Genomic DNA, 16,977 nt, shown 5'->3' on the forward strand with positions numbered 1-16,977 from the left:
AATAGGATACGAAAAAGACGAGGTTGCTGCGAGTGGTTGCTACGCAAAGCATAGCCTACAAGCTTGATTTTATCAATGGGCTCGTCAATGAGATTGACAGCGCATTAATACTCTTCTTCTTCTTCTTCTTCCTTGGGTTTTATGGCGGATCGCAAACAGCTTAAAGGTGCATACCGCCACCTACTGTACAAGAGTGTGCATCATCATGTCATCATCCTAGTGCTCACAGACTACAGTCTGCCCCACAACCGTGTGTCACCCAAGAAAGTAAATAGAGCCTTCCTGCAGGACGATTTCCTCCCTCCTGTTCTGTGCAGTGTAGTTCTTCACCACAACTGACTTCTGCACCCTGTGATACCCCCTCCCCTTCTGGTCTTCATCCCACCTCTTCTGCCAGAACTCAAATCCCTTCCTCCTAATCACCGCTTTCCCCTCTCCCTTCCCGAGCGGAACAGGCACCGAGATGACCTTAGTCAGCGCACCTTTCGCCAGTCGGTCTGCAGTCTCATTCCCTGTCACCCCCTCATGTGCCGGAACCCAACAAAACTGCACGTCTATCCCACCCCTGTGAAGCCTAAACAAACTGTGATACAATTCAATAAGTAGATCCTCCCTGACGGACTGGGTGGACTGTATACTGTCCAGCACCGATTTGGAGTCCGTGCACACCACCACTCTATCAGGTCTGACCTCCTCCACCCACTGCAACCCAAGGATGACCGTCACCATTTCAGCCGTGTACACAGATAACATATCAGACAGCCGCTTGGAAAGACCCACTTCGAACCCCGGGACATACACTCCAACCCCCACTCTATCCAGTTCATCCTTTGACCTGTCAGTGTAGATCTCCACACACCCGTAGTAACTCGCACGCAGATACCTGCCCGTGTTCAAACCCACTTCACCCGGCTGCCATCCATGTTTTCTCTCCAGAACGCGCCTGTCCACGGTCACTTCAGGGAAGAGCCAAGGGGGCACCCAACTAACTGGGGCGGACCTAGTGAACTCCATCCCCTCCAGCCCATAGTCCCTCACTGTGGCTTCAATAGTCCACCCAAACCCAGTCCCCTGGAACCTATTGAGTTCCCAGCAATCCCGCAACGTGAGTTTAGCAAGGTGGTCGTCCCCACACCCTTGCAGTCTAACCCAGTAGGCCAGCGCCAGTTTCTCCCGCCTGAGCTCCAGTGGCATTTCTCCACCTTCAACGAGCACCGCATTATTGGGGGTAGATCTAATAGCTCCCAAACAGATCCGCAGAGCCCTGTATTGCAACCGATCCACCTTAAGCAATGTAGACTTAGCTGCCGCTGCATACACCACACCCCCATAGTCCAGAGCTGACCTCATCAGTGCCCTATAAATGTCCAGCATTGACTGCGTTCCTGCCCCCCAGTCACACCCAGCCACAGCACGCAGTAGATTGACAACCTTTTTGCACTTGGTTTCCAAGTGGCGAATGTGTACTGCCCATGTAAACCTGCTGTCGAGCCACAGGCCCAGGTATTTAAACTCTGTAACCAACTCCAGAGGCCGACCATAGAGCATGAGCCCCCCAGCCTCGAGCTTGCGCTTATTAGTGAACACCATGTAGCAGGACTTGCTCGCTGACAGTTTGAACCCCCACTCATAAGACCACCTTTCCACCTTCTCAATTGCCTGCCTCAGCTTCCCGAACACGTACGGCACATTCCTTCCCCTCATCCAAATGGCCCCATCGTCTGCATAAAGAGCCGACTTGATGCATCCCTCAAGGTTCGCAAAAATATCATTAATCATCACATTAAACAACACCGGGCTGATCACACTCCCTTGAGGGATACCATTCACTATGCTGAACAGCTCTGAGACGTCCGCACCCACCTTGACTCTAAGTGTCCTACCCGTTAAAAAGTCCATAACCCAATTGTACAACCTCCCCACAATACCCAAACGACTCAACTTGATAAGTAGCCCATCCCTCCACATAGAGTCGTACGCCTTTTCAATGTCAAAATAAACTATCACCATCCCCTCCTTCATTTTCATTGACTTCTCAACATCAGAGCAGACTCCAACCAGAGCATCCAGCGTGGAACGCCCTTTCCTAAATCCACTCTGACAGTGACTCAGTAGCCCTCTCCGTTCCAGCACATGACACAGCCTGCGAACTATCATCTTCTCCATCCATTTGCACAAATGAGAAGTCAATACGATGGGCCTGTAGCCATCAGGCACAGCAGGGTCCTTCCCAGGCTTATGAAACGGCAAAATCACTGCACTCTTCCACCCACCAGGCAAGAGGCCCTCACTCCAGATTCTATTAAAAAATCTCAGTACTAGCTGCAAAGATGCCACGGGTAGCTGTCGGAACATGGCATAGCATAACTGGTCCTGCCCTGGGGCTGAATACCCGGTACCCTGCAAAGCTAATTTGAGCTCTGTCATTGTAAAGTCCACATCTAGAGTTGACCCAAACTCACCTCTCCGATCCCACACATTCCCATGTCTACTAAGAGTGCAGATCTTCTGCTGCCTATGCACTTCATCCAGGTGCTCCCCACTATGCACTGCAGCAAAAGCACGACCCAACATATCCGCCTTCTCTTTATCAGACACTGCCAGCCTCTCCCCAACATTCAGTGCTGGAATACGGACTGATGCCCTCGACCCACTCATTCGCTTAAACATGGACCAGACTTCACCCAGCTGCACATTCCTGCCAATAGAGGAACAAAATTCCGTCCACGTCCTCTTTTTTGTGCCTTTCACCACCCTACGAGCAACAGCCCTACTCCGTTTGTAGGCAACCAAATTCTCGGGCGACAGGTCCCTCCTCAAAACTCTAAGAGCCTTGTTCCGCGCTCGAACCGCACTACTGCATTCTTCATTCCACCACGGCACCATCTTCTTCCTACGCTGGGTCAACCGTCTTGGTATACTCACAGTGGCAGCATTCAAAATATGACCAGCCATCTCAGCAGCGCAGTCCTCTATGCTACCTTCAAGAGCAACCAGACGAGCCGTGCCCTCACAAGACAACCTAAAGACCTCCCAGTCAGCCTTCCCGAAACACCACCCAGTAAGTGCACACCCGTCTTGCACATACACACTCGCACGAACAACCGTGAGAACTGGAAAGTGGTCACTCCCAATAGACGACTCGGTCTTAACGCGCCACTCACAGGCCGTCACCAGACCACTTGACACCAGCGTAAGATCCAGGCAGGACATTGTACCCCTATTCACATCAAGCCTCGTGCCCTGCCCATCATTAAGTCAGACCAGCGGCCTTCCATCCAACACGTCTTCCACCACCTGACCATTACTGTCTGTATGAAGACTGCCCCATAAACTGTTGTGTGCATTAAAATCCCCAACCCACAATTCCTTCCTAGACACCGCCCCAGCTATGTCCTGGAACATGTCCACTGTAAGCGACTTACACGGATTGTAGAAATTGACCACCCTAATATCGCCCCCCTCCCGCGGGCTGCACAAATCATCCACAGGAGAGGGCACCTCCCTATAGGCTAGCCCATCTTTCAGAAAAGTCGCACACCCCCCACCACTTTGATTGTGCGCCCGATCTTTCCTTACAGACCTGAACCCGGGGATCACAAAATCCAACTGAGGCCGCAGCCAAGTCTCCTGCACACACACAACATCAGGAACTACATCTAACTCATATATATACTTCTTCAATTCTTGGCCATTGGCTACAAGGCTCCTAGCATTCCACTGCAGAACGTGAAGCACCATCAGTAAGGTGTCAACCCTCCCCATTATCCACTGGTTTAGTCAACAAAGCATGTATCTGTTCCGCTTTAACCTCCGTCACCACAAGGAATCTTTCGGCTGCCTCCACAATGGCTTTGATCTTATCGCTCTTCCCTTTATGCTGCGCTGCAACATTCATGACATGACAGATGAAGGCCACAAAATCCACCTTGCCCACTACCAGTGTGTCATCGCCAACACTACACTTGTGGGAACACACACTAGGCGGTGGAGCTGGAGCTTGGGGCTGGGGCCGCCTGACCGGCACAGGACCAACACTCCACACTGCAGCACTCTCAGTCACACCACTAGGAGGCCTGCTGCTCGGCCCCGCCGCCCTAACCGTCTTCAGTGCCTCCGCGTACGATACCCCTGTCACAACCTTAACCCGTTGGACCTCCTTGGCTTCAATCTGCGCTACACATCCACCATATGCAGCACTGTGCTCACCCCCGCAATTACAACAACGCATCTTGGCATCTACCTCACACTTCCCATACTCATGTTGGCCCCCGCAACGGGCGCATCTAACCTGACCCTTACACTGCTGTGCTGTGTGCCCCATTCTCTGGCACTTGAAACATCTGAGCGGCTTGGGGATGAACGCCCTCACACTATACCTCACGTAACCCATTTGCACTGATGGAGGAAGGGCTTTCTCAAACTGAAGAACCACTGACAAGGTGGCCGTCAGCGCGCCATCCCTCTTGCTCATAAGTCTAGTGGCCTCAACCACCTTGCCTCCACGCAGCTCCTTCTTGATCTCCTCCATAGACACACTCACAGGCACACCCGAAATCACACCCTTCAACCGCGCCAGTGCACCCGGAACATGAGCCTTCACCCTTTCCCCGCCAAGCGACGACAACCCCAGGATCTTGCTACTCTGTATCTCGCTGTTAGCACAAATCAATACACGCCTATTGCCGAGAAACCGAGCAAACTTCACCTTCCCTATCTCTTTCTCGATCGCCGTAGTCAGTTTAAGGGGATGACAGTGCCCGCCATCCTGATCAAACTCCACAATTACCTTCCACTCCACGACACGACCGGGGCTCATCCGAGAGCTACCTCCACCGAGTCTCGACTGCTTCACACAGCCGCCCTCGGACTCACTACCTCCCGAACCCTGCCCCCGATCTCTCCTCTTCAAGCTCCTCCTCGGCCTTGCCTCACTCCACTCCATTTGTGTCTTGTACCCACCACTACCACCACCACCATCCGAACTAGTAGACATGTTGATACAGTCAGAGTACAGTTTATGCAATCTCACCGAACAAACACTTCGAATCTACTGCCCGATCGCCACTTCCGCGTCCCGTCGAAAGCCCGCGGCCTTGATTGGTGAATTGTCCACCGCATTAATACTCATTGTTATGTGGTCGCAGCCGTGGGTTACAGAGTATTTTACAACGGCTGCTAGCCAATCAGAATCAAGTATCCAAACTCTCCGTTGTAGAAAATTCAACTTCAAGTTGTAAGCCTCATGACTTTTTGTTGCCTTCATTTGTCTTGGCGAAATCCATGAAGTTTCTCCATCTCTACTGTAAGCATCAAGCTGGCCTCGAAAGGTCCCGACAGAAAAAAACAAAAAAAAACTAAAAAACATTTGGTCTTGTGATGCCTACCCCTAGTCTAAAGGCTATCAAGACATAGTGCTACCATCATTCACTCCAATGGGAGGCATGGCCAGCTTCGGACAGCTGCAGCACAAAAACTATAAATGTTACAGCTTAGATATTGACATCGTAGGAATCATGGGAACACGCTGAATATTTTGATGTAGAATATGTCCATTTAGATATTGGTAGAGGATTATTGCTATACACTCATAAATCTTTAGAGGTGAATGAAGTCACATTTGTGGCGGAGTTTCAAGAAAGTATGTTTGTAGAGATCAGATGCAATAACCAAGAGTCTTGGTTAATAATAATATAATGATAATAATAATAATAACAATAATAATATAATACAATAACATGATATACAAATATATTATTATAATATAACATACAATACAACTATATAACAATAATAATAATAATAGTAGTAATAGTAATGATAATACTTATAATTATAATAATAACAATGCTAGTTATTTTTTATTATTATTATTATTATTATTATTATTACTGAACCTCAAGGGTCTGCCACATGTGACACACACAAACACGTGAGTGAGGGGTGACAGCACACACACAACTTAGACACACGCACATCTTCAGTGGTTGCTGGTGGAATTTGTCATCCATGTGAATTTTCCCATCCAAGCTGTCCTCCTCCAGGGGCAGTCAGGAGCAGTGGCCAGCCTTGTCACTGGCGCCCGTCAAGTGCACAGTCCAAGTCTTGGTCAGGGACTGAAGAGCATCTCTTCCCCTGCATGTTTTTCTATTGTGTTCTTTGCGAGGAAACCCTTGGAGAACATGCAGACTCTGCACAGAAAGGCCCAGGACCTTCTTTCTAGGTACTACACCACCGTGCTGCACGTGAGCGATTTTGGGGTTCAGTGCCTTGCTCAAGGACACTTCGACACACTGCCAGGAGCTGGGATCGAACCGGGGACCTTCCGATCCCCAGTCGGCAGGTCCACCTACCGAGCTACGTGCTGCTGTCGGGTGAATGCCTCTTAACTCCATTTTGGTGATGTTATTTTTTTTTATATACATCAATTGAAATATGGGACTACCATTTACAACCTCAGAACGCCTCCCGGCTCTGGGACCAATTCTATGTATTAAAAACAGCTCATCATATGTGATATTGTGTTAAAAAACATAGACATTGACATGCTCTTTTCAACATTCTGAAAATCATTTTGGAGATACAAGGCTTTGACCCGATAGCAAGGCCATGTAACACTGCACTGTGTCTCTGCTGACCTGGCTTTGTTATGTCACGTAAACACTCAGGTTCTCTCTCTCTCTCTCTCTTTCTCTCTCTCTCTCTCTCTCTCTCTCTATCTCTCTCTCTCTCTCTCTCTCTCTCTGCTCCTCTGCTCCTCACGTATATTGTGTTTTGCGTTATCTGTCTCATCCTCGACAGCTCTAATCTAATCTAAATGATCCACTTCCTCATGTCTGATTCCTCATGCCATGTGATAGGCGTGACGAATGGCTTCTCGGGACGGCTCAAAGCGTGAACTCTTTCGATTTGTCACGGAACCAATCACGTTTGCTCCAGTCATCCTCAAATCTGATAACGTTGTGAGATCCCGAGGTGTTAACTATCGTACTGTACATCCAGCCGTCTGGATCGTTGGCCACTTTGAATTGAAGTCAGAGTGAGATCAGACGCTCGTTAGCAAGAGGAGCTGGAGGCCAGCTAACGTGGTTGGGTTCGATAGCGCTGATGTGCGTCAGGCCTCACCTCCACCATGTCTTCATCAGTAAGCAACGTCTCAGGCAGCAGGACAGGGTTTGGTTTGATCCAGCAGAAATGACAGGCCTGTCAGCGTTTGTCCGTCTGCATGAATGTCAGCTTCTCGTACACATCTGAGCTTGGTTATCTCGTCATCTGGCAACAACATTGTTCCCAGAGTACCCCTCTGTCAGGAAGAGAGAGACCATTTGCTTCTCTTTAGTTCACTTAGTCATATACAGGAATAACACAGTTTGTGTTGAGAGATATGGAGAAGTATACACACTGGAGCTGATTACCAGAACTTAAGTACATGAGCTGCTTCATGATTTACTGTCTCTCTTGAGTACAAACCCGGACTCGTGATTGGTCATCTCTACCCGGTTAATAGCAAACATATTGAGAAAGAATATCCAGTACAAAAACTGTCTCTTTCTTCGAACAGAATAATGGGATGAATGCACTTAGTAAGCAGTCTTCAAGTACACACATTGTGACACCACAATATAGGCTAAGCATGGCTGAACACACACCAGAAAACATCAAAATGCAGCGGTTTACTTTATTAAATAACTGAGAATCATGCCCATTTCTTTGCAACAGAACACATTGATTTTTCTTTGTTTGGTTTCATGCCTCATCAAGACTGATGGCACCATATTTATAGTAGTTACCTCTAATGGATATTAGATAAAGGCTAGAAAAATCATCAACATGTTTTACGGTTAATGGGAATCCAAAAAAAACACAATAACAATTTTCAATGATGGTAAAAAAAAGAAAGAAAAAGAAGCCTTAGCCATCAGTATGTAATATGCTTGATGATAATATAAATTTCCCGCACCCTGCAGTAGGCCTACCATCTGATGTGTGTGTGTGTCTGTGTGGTGGGGTGGGGGGTGGGGGGGGCAGGCAGTGAGCGCTCTGAATTATGTGCTCAACTCAGGGAAACTCTTTGGACTATCTGATGTCAAAGGGAATTATTTCATTTCCTGCTCTAAGGCCTTTCGTGGTCATCAGGGGGAATTAGACATGGCGCTGCAAATCCCTCTGACTTCGGCGGAGCTGCTGCTTGGACAGCCGAGATCTGAGGCTGACTATCCCCCCACCCCCCATCTAAGGCTGACTACAGCACTAACCCCCCCCACCACCACCCGATATGTGGCTAGCTGTCTATAAATCATCTCTTTGTCAGCCTGTACATCAACAGCATCTTTCATCTACTGTCTATGTCTACACTATCTATGTTTGTATCTATGTCTACAGTATCTATGTATATATCTATGTCTACAGTATCTTTGTCTATATCTATGTCTACAGTATATATGTCTATATCTATGTCTAGAGTATCCATGTCTATATCTATGTTTACAGTATCTATGTCTATATCTATGTCTACAGTATCTATGTCTATATCTATGTCTACAGTATCTTTGTCTATATCTATGTCTAGAGTATCCATTTCTATATCTATGTTTACAGTATCTATGTCTATATCTATGTCTACAGTATCTATGTATATATCTATGTCTACAGTAGCCATGTCTATATCTATGTCTACAGTATCTATGTCTATATCTATGTCTACAGTATTTATGTATATATCTATATCTACAGTATCTGTCTATATGTATGTCTACCGTATCTATGTCTATACTGTATCTATATCTGTCTACAGTACCTGTCTATATGTATGTCTACATGTCTATATATATCTACAGTATATGTCTATATGTACAGTATGTCTACAGTATCTATATCTATATCTATGTTTCAGCCCCTCTTGTGGGTGTTGCGTACTGTATGCAGCTCATTGGTTCATCCCCCCCCCCCCCCCCCCCCTCCTCTGTGTCTCCGTCCCGCTGCGGGGGGGCGCTTCTGCAGGGGCCTGACAGCAGGAGCACAGTCTCCGCCGGCGTGGTGTCTGCTGGCCGGGCTGCTGGGCCTCTCTCTCACTCAGCCTCCAGCGCTGCTCTGATCCTGCATTTTAGCTCAAGAGGATCTGTTGAGGGGACTGGAGAGAGAGAGAGAGAGAGAGAGAGAGAGAGAGAGAGAGAGGAGACGTGCTTTAGAGGGCATCCAACCCTGCCCCCCCCCGGGCCCCTTCCTTTGAGATGAGGAGTTGGGAAAGGGGGGGGGGGGGGGTCCTGCGTCTGGCCACCGGGGGAGGGGAGGAGGGAGTGGGGAGGGAGCACTCCCTCGGCAGCGCGCAAGGTCGACGCGGTGACACCTGACGCGGTTTGTTGTATCCCTCTCCCCCAGCAACGCTCCACTGACCTGCTTCCTTTAATCCCCCGACGGGACTTTAATTGAGGGAGGGGCGGGGAGGAGAGAGGGAGCACTGGGTGCAGGGAGGGATGGAGCGATAGAGGGAGGGGAGAGAGAGAGAGAGAGAGAGAGATGGGAGAGCCCGGGTGATCTCCTGCTGCCGCCGCTGCTCTGGTCGGAGCCGCAAATTAATTTGATGCGGCCGTTATGCAACCGTAATCATCATCCTCTCTAATCACGCCAGCGGTGCATTATGAAGCGCCCGAAATAGAGGGCTTTTGGGCCGGGTCCGGGTACAAGGGGGCCCTTGAGACGTGGCGGGTGGACCGGGGCCGACGGCGAGCATCCGGGAGACGCCGCCGCACAACGAGAAGGGAGAAGGCGCTGGCGAGTGCCGTGGTTTTAATACCGAAGCTTTTCGCCCCGCGGCGGAAACATTAATCTAGGCACAAAGGAACGCACGCGCTCTGTCCATGCGGGCCCCTCCCCCCCCGACGTTCCCTCTGCGGCCGGCGTTTCCGCCGTGCCAGGAATGGGATTGCAGGAACAGAGACGCCACTCCGTAATCCCCAGAAATGCAGTCCAGATTGAGCTGCCATCGCTCCTCACTGAACACGTCGGACTGTTTGTTCATCTGGCTCCCTCTCGCGTTGGGCTCATCTGGCCCCCACTGAGCATGCCCAGCAGGACTATTAGATCAGCCGTACACTGAGCATGCACAGAAGGCCTATTAGATCCACTGTACTCCTGAAGCACTGCCAAATGCCTTTCAATTAAAGCACACCGATACGGTCCTGTTCTCTTTGGTGGATCTCTATTGTAAAGCCGTGCGTAGTGGTGATGATAGCTGGCAGTGTTTCATGAGTCCCGATAGGCTCCCCAGAATGTAAGCAAGGCTGGTAGGATGGCGTTTCCTGCTAGTTTGCTATGCAGCATTTTCTCCTGCTATCCAGATACAGTAGCTTGGTCGCTACCGAGCCATCTGGAATGCCACGTACACTGATCACCAGGGGTGAAAATTAACTTTTTGGCTCACGGTGAGTCACCTGCCAAGGGGACTGTAGATGAAAAAATCTACCGGCCAAGTATATATTTTCTTCAGATAGCCTTCCGAAATCTAGTCGCCAATTGGAAATTTTACCTGCATTTGGCCGGTGGCAGCTGTTAATTTTCAGCCCTGCTGATCACGCAGTGGTCAGGACACACAGGACAGTGGGCTGTCCACTCTGGGGGCAGGGAGGACATGTGGGAGAGCGCCGCTGTTCGTCTGGCAGAGCGTGTGAGGTGCGAGCGTGTAAACCATACTCCAAGAGGTAAAGAAGAGGTGTTAATGCCAATGACATTAAAATTCACTGCAGTGGATTATAGAATAGAATAGAATAGAATAGAATATACTTTATTGTCCCCTCAGGGAGATTTGTCTTTGTCCTCGTTTGCTGCACAAATCAACTCTATACATAGAAACACATACATATACTACACACAACACGTTGTCCACAACATATGGCACATACAAAACACATTGCACATATTACTCACAACACATTGTACATACACAACACAACACATTGCACATACACAACACAACACATATTAGCTACCCAGGCTGTACCGTTGGTGTAATTCCCGCCACCACCCCTGGGCGGACCAACTACCTCTAGTCCAGGGACCCGAGCAGTGTGCATGACCCTGCCCCCGCTCGCTGAAACCTGAACCGTCTCAGATTGAAAGTTGAAAAGGACTTTGAAGAGAGAGTTCAGGGCGGTGTGCCACAACCGGCTCCGGGTCAGACCCATGATCTATTGTGTTGTGTGGAGGCTTTACAAGCCTGCTACCAGGCTACATTGCTAGCTAGCCCTTGGTACCAAACAGAATTGATTCAGTTTTTCCCAGATGCAGTGAGATTTTGTTGTCTATGAGCCACTCCCTTACATTTTCAAGCTCAGAGTAACTTCGATTTAGTGGACATCTTTGGTGGACCATCACCCCCTCCCCCAATTCTATTGTGTCTCACCCCCTCCCCCCATTCTACCCATGATCTATTGTGTTATGTGGAGGCTGTACAAGTACAAGATTAGCAAGTGGGGTCCGGTGAGGAGATCTCTCTCTCCTTCTCTCTCTCTCTCTCCCTCTCTCTCTCTCTCTCTCTCTCTCTCTCTCTCCCTCTCTCTCTCCCTCTCTCTCTCTCTCCCTCCCTCTCTCTCTCTCTCTCTAATGTATCCAACAGATGGAGTTCGGGGAGAGTCTGAGAGTAGCATGTTTCAGGAGAGAGAGAGAGACAGAGCAGTGTTGGTCTGCACAATGTTCAGCGCTCGCCGCCCGGCGCGTTCTAGTCGGAGGGGAGGGGAGAGGCGGCTCTGACTCCAGCTCCAGACATTATATCATGATGCCGCCATAGTGTGGAAAAAGCGACAGGTTTCAGACCAGATGTATCAAGTTATCCCGGCGCTCTGCGGGAGGGGAGAGGGACGCAGCGAGGCGCGCCTCCACGTTATCAAACCCAGATTTCCTGGCGGCCGGCTCCGGAGCGCCGCGTGACAGACGGACGGCGGCTCCCTCCTCCGGCAAACCCGCGCCAACTGGCACAGCCGCCGCCGCGGAGGGAGAGACGAGCACGATTCTGATTGGCTGTCGGCTGGCCGACCGTGACACGGGGGAGCAAAGTCGTTCCGGCGGGTCGGAGGTTAACTGATGCGGTGTGTGTGTGCGGTGGGGGGGTGGGGCAGGCTCCGTCCTCTAGGGGATCTGATTGGGTGGTTTGAAGGGCCCCCGCACGTCCTCTGGAAAGTGCGCTCCCGTGTCACGCGGCGACACGCTCCTGTTCTCCCTCCGCCATGTCCTGACCAGACAGACGTGTCTGTCTCTGAAAACCCCCCCTCCGTGTTACGTACCGTTTTGTTCCCCGGTCTGACACCATGGAGGCGGAGCCGGGGGGGCTGGGGGGGGTGGCAGGGGGAGGGAGGGTAAACAGGGGGCCGTCTTTATCCTCGTAACACTGCGGAGACGCCGAAGCGCTCGCTTTGTACCTCAGGAGTCACGCCAGAGCCGGCGCGTTCCTGACAGACTTCACCTGGGCGGCTCCAGATACAAGACCCACGCTCCACGTTTCTGTCTCGTTAGTAACACAACAACACTACGTCAGTACGCACGGACATCAACAACAACAACAACATCAACAATAACATGACAAAATGCCCACGACACTTTGAATCTGCATTGCCGTGGCTCAGTCTGTGTCGTGTTTGTTTATGTCGAAGGGCGGGATGTGTGTGTGTATGTATGTGTGTGTATGTGTGTGTGTGTGTGTGTCTTTTCGCCTCCAGCTGAAACCTGTCACTCCCCCCAGGGAATGGGGGGACGGGTTTATAGGACAGCTGAGGCAGCCCTGACAGCAGCACAGCTCATCTCGTTTGGAGCAGGGCATGCTGGTCCGGCGCACACAGCCGGCCTGGACAGGATTTGTTCCCTTCCTGCCACTTTACATCCGCCAGCTCTACATTTAATTAGAATCACTTGTCATGTCTCGTATATCACCTGTGCCTCTTGGTGTCAGCTGTCAGCTAAAGAAATGTGATAGTTATTCATTGCTCAGTGGAAGTGCAACAGCAAGGTCACAGGACAGAATGCACCTTGAGCTAACTGTGCTTAAGGTGTGAGCTGCGAAGTAGCGCGTGTGTGTGTGTTGGTATGTGTGTATGTGTGTGTGTGTGTATTAGTGTGTGTTAGTAGGTGTGTGTGTGTGTGTGTGTGTCTTAGTTTGTGTGTGTGTCTTAGTTTGTGTATGTGTGTGTGTGTGTATGTGAGTATGTGTGTGTGTTACAGCTACTGCACTGTGCTGATAATGAGCCTGAGTATAAAAGATATTACAGTTACATTATAATATATTCTCTATCAGTCGCTAGACTTCTGAAGGATATGACCCATGGTCTCCCCTGCAACAGAACATCTAACAGTGCTGCTGTGGTCGCTGGGTGGTCTATGCCAGGCCGGGGACACTGTCAGAGGCTGTTAGTGGACTCAGTGGGCCTTGGCTCGCGGAGGGGACTTGGCCAGTCTGGAGCCTCACTCTGCTGGCTTGGACCGGGCCCAGCAGCCCTGCTCTGAGGGACGAGGGCGGCCACGTGACTCCGCGCAGGCATTGCTTACATCGGGACGGCGTGCCAAGATAATGCATACATGATGGATGCGCTGAACCCTAACCTGTGCTCACGCCGCCGCGCCCCCATGCATATTTAACCGCCCACGCGAGAGACGGCGCCGCGCGCATCCGTCTGATGCAGCCACAGCAGAGGGGACCGGAGCAGAGCAGACCAGACCCGGGCCTATTTTCATTGTCCACGGTGTCCCTGTCGCTTTCATGACGGATTTCTTCTGATCTGCCTTGTGCAGCCACTCTCTCTCTCCCTCCCTCTCTCTCCCTCCCTCTCTCCCTTTCTCTCTGTCCCTCTCTCTCCCTCTCTCTTTCTCCCTTTATCTCACTCGCTCTCTCTCCCTCTCTCTCTCTCTTTCTCCCTTTATCTCTCTCGCTCTCTCTTTCTCTCCCTCTCTCCCTCTCTCTCTCTCCCTCTCTCTAGCCATCTCCCGCTACCCCCCTTCCCCCACCTCTCTCCCTCTCTCCTCTCTCTCTGATTCAACCCTGCGATGGTTATATAACTCCTCTTCTCTCCCTTGACTTCCTGGAGCTTTGGCAGTCAGCTGACAGCCTCCCGAATGCCTGACGGTAAACACACTCTAGTGTCTCTCTCTTCTCTCTCTCTCTCTCTCTCTCTCTCTCTCTCTCTCTCTCTCTCTGTTTTCTCCTCCTCTTCTCCACACCCACCTACCCTCTTCTCCTCAGCGATTATGGATTGATTCTCTGCCTGGTCCCTCTGCCTCCTCTTCCGATGGCTGGGCTCCGTGTCCGCGGGCCACGTTTCCACATATTAGCGCCCGAGGCCAGGAGAGGATGAGAGGCAGAGGCGCGGCGCCAGCCACGGCCCATGGAGCTCTGCGATCCACAGTGAAAAATGAGCTTTGGAGAGGCAATAAATTGCGTCCAATTTAGAGATGAAGGCAGAAATAAATTTCTCTTTTCCTGAAGACTGATTTTTTTGTTGGGGGGGGTTATCTTTTTATGTGAAATGTTTCTTTGCAACAAACCCTATTTTGTGTTTCTCATTTGAATATACAGTATGAAATAATTACATGTGCTTGTTTTAGATTGGTTCCCTTTTGTCTCGGCTGACGTTTCTGTTAGGGTTTGAGGCTGGTGGAGGTAGGACCCAAAAGCAGACGGCAGGCAAGCAGCTCAGGTTCAAAATATAAGTTTTAATATCCAAAATAATACCTGGAGGAAACGCAGGGTCAGTCACTGAGAGAGGAGGTGCTCAGGGTCCAGGAAGGTCCAGGGGGCACAGGAGCTCAGGGTCAGGAATCCAGGCCGGGATCAGGGGGTGAGCAGGGCGAACCAGGGGCCCGGGCAGGGGCGAGGGTCTGGACCAGGAGCGAGCAGAGTGGACCAGGGGTCCGGGGCGAACCAGGGGTCCGGGGCGAATCGGGGGTCCAGGGCAGGAACGCGGGTCCAGACTGGGAGCAGGGGGTGAGCCGGGGCGGACCCGGCCCAAACCATAACAGTTTCTGTGTCTCAACTGGGACATGGCTTCTGAGGCGGAGGCAGCATGTAGAGTAGATCCAGCAGACATAGTTTTTCGTGCACACAGGAATCTAGCTCCTTCTCGCTACTGCATTATCCTAAATGACCTGTCATTTAGCGGCTTAGGCCCTCTCGGTTGCGATGTGCTGGAGACTCTAAGATGCGCGTATGTGTGAGGTAGGCATCTGTGATGATGAAAGGATCTGTGGGTAATAACCACGTCGACATCCCACCTGCCCTGCTCTCCGTCTGCTTCCAGAAGCTGCCTCTGCTTCTCTCTGGAACTTTCCTAAATGGCTTCTGAAGTCATGAAACAACTCAGCAAAACACCTCTGACTAGGGAGCATCAGCAGAACCTCACCTGTCTCCCCCTGCACTAAAGTCAGGAACTCCTATTAGTCTCCCAAGACCAGACTCCCACACAGGATGTTCTGTGTTCAGTAGAGAGGATGTTGTGTTCTCTGTGTTCAGGTAGAGAGGATGTTGTGTTCTCTGTGTTCAGGTAGAGAGAATGTTGTGTTCTCTGTGTTCAGGTAGAGAGGATGTTGTGTTCTCTGTGTTCAGGTAGAGAGAATGTTGTGTTCTCTGTGTTCAGGTAGAGAGGGTGTTGTGTTCTCTGTGTTCAGGTAGAGAGAATTTTTTGTTCTCTGTGTTCAGGTAGAGAGGGTGTTGTGTTCTCTGTGTTCAGGTAGAGAGGGTGTTGTGATCTCTGTGTTCAGGTAGAGAGGGTGTTGTGATCTCTGTGTTCAGGTAGAGAGGGTGTTGTGTTCTCTGTGTTCAGTAGAGACCATTGAACTACCAGTCAGGATGTTCTCTGTTTTCAGGTAGAGAGGGTGTGTTCAGGTAGAGAGGGTGTGTTCAGGTAGAGAGGGTGTTCTGTTCTCGGTTTTCAGGTAGAGAGGGTGTGGAGCTGTGTTCGGGTAGAGAGGGTGTGTTCAGGTAGAGGGGATGTGTTCAGGTAGAGAGGGTGTGTTCAGGTAGAGAGTGTGTGTTCAGGTAGAGAGTGTGTGCTCAGGTAGAGAGGGTGTGTTCAGGTAGAGGGGATGTGTTCAGGTAGAGAGTGTGTGTTCAGGTAGAGAGGGTGTGTTCAGGTAGAGAGGGTGTGTTCAGGTAGAGAGGGTGTTCTGTTCTCGGTTTTCAGGTAGAGAGGGTGTGGAGCTGTGTTCGGGTAGAGAGGGTGTGTTCAGGTAGAGGGGATGTGTTCAGGTAGAGAGTGTGTGTTCAGGTAGAGAGGGTGTGTTCAGGTAGAGAGGGTGTGTTCGGGTAGAGAGTGTGTGTTCAGGTAGAGAGGGTGTGTTCAGATAGAGAGGGTGTGCTCAGGTAGAGAGGGTGTGTTCAGGTAGAGAGGGTGTGTTCAGGTAGAGAGGGTGTGTTCAGGTAGAGAGTGTGTGCTCAGGTAGAGAGGGTGTGTTCAGGTAGAGAGGGTGTGTTCAGGTAGAGAGTGTGTGTTCAGGTAGAGAGGGTGTGCTCAGGTAGAGAGGGTGTGCTCAGGTAGAGAGGGTGTGTTCAGGTAAAGAGTGTGTGTTCAGGTAGAGAGTGTGTGTTCAGGTAGAGAGGGTGTGTTCAAGTAGAGAGTGTGTGTTCAAGTAGAGAGGGTGTGTTCAGGTAGAGAGGGTGTGTTCAGGTAGAGAGGGTGTTGTGTGCCAGCGTTTTCCTGTGTGTGAGAATTGCGCCCCATTCTGCTTTTCCCAAGACCAGTGTTTCTTCTCTCTTAAAAGGCTGTTTCTCTTTCTGTTTCTCTTCTCTCGTGCCGACACCGCAACTGTGAGCTGCTGAAACTGACAAAACAACAACAACAACAAAGACATTCTCAGGCTGCAATAGTGTGGTGCCAGTATACTGAAAACAATAAAAGCCATGGTAACCACACAGCCGACCCGACCCGTCCCTGGGAGATAAATGTCTGTTATGGTCGAGTTTTCTTTGTTTGTTTTTTGCGTCTGCACTCTGCCAAGTTTGTA

General features: G+C 50.4%; 1 protein-coding gene across 2 annotated transcripts in view; it reads left to right on the forward strand.

Moving 5' to 3' along the window:
• The window catches only part of roraa (RAR-related orphan receptor A, paralog a), a gene marked incomplete at both ends in the record, with an annotated part of 223,240 nt that overhangs the window by 113,030 nt on the left and 93,233 nt on the right, over positions 1 to 16,977 (forward strand). The window lies entirely within an intron of this gene.

The sequence above is a fragment of the Borostomias antarcticus genome, assembly GCF_949987555.1.
Source record: "Borostomias antarcticus genome assembly, chromosome: 18".
NCBI classification, from domain to species: domain Eukaryota; kingdom Metazoa; phylum Chordata; class Actinopteri; order Stomiiformes; family Stomiidae; genus Borostomias; species Borostomias antarcticus.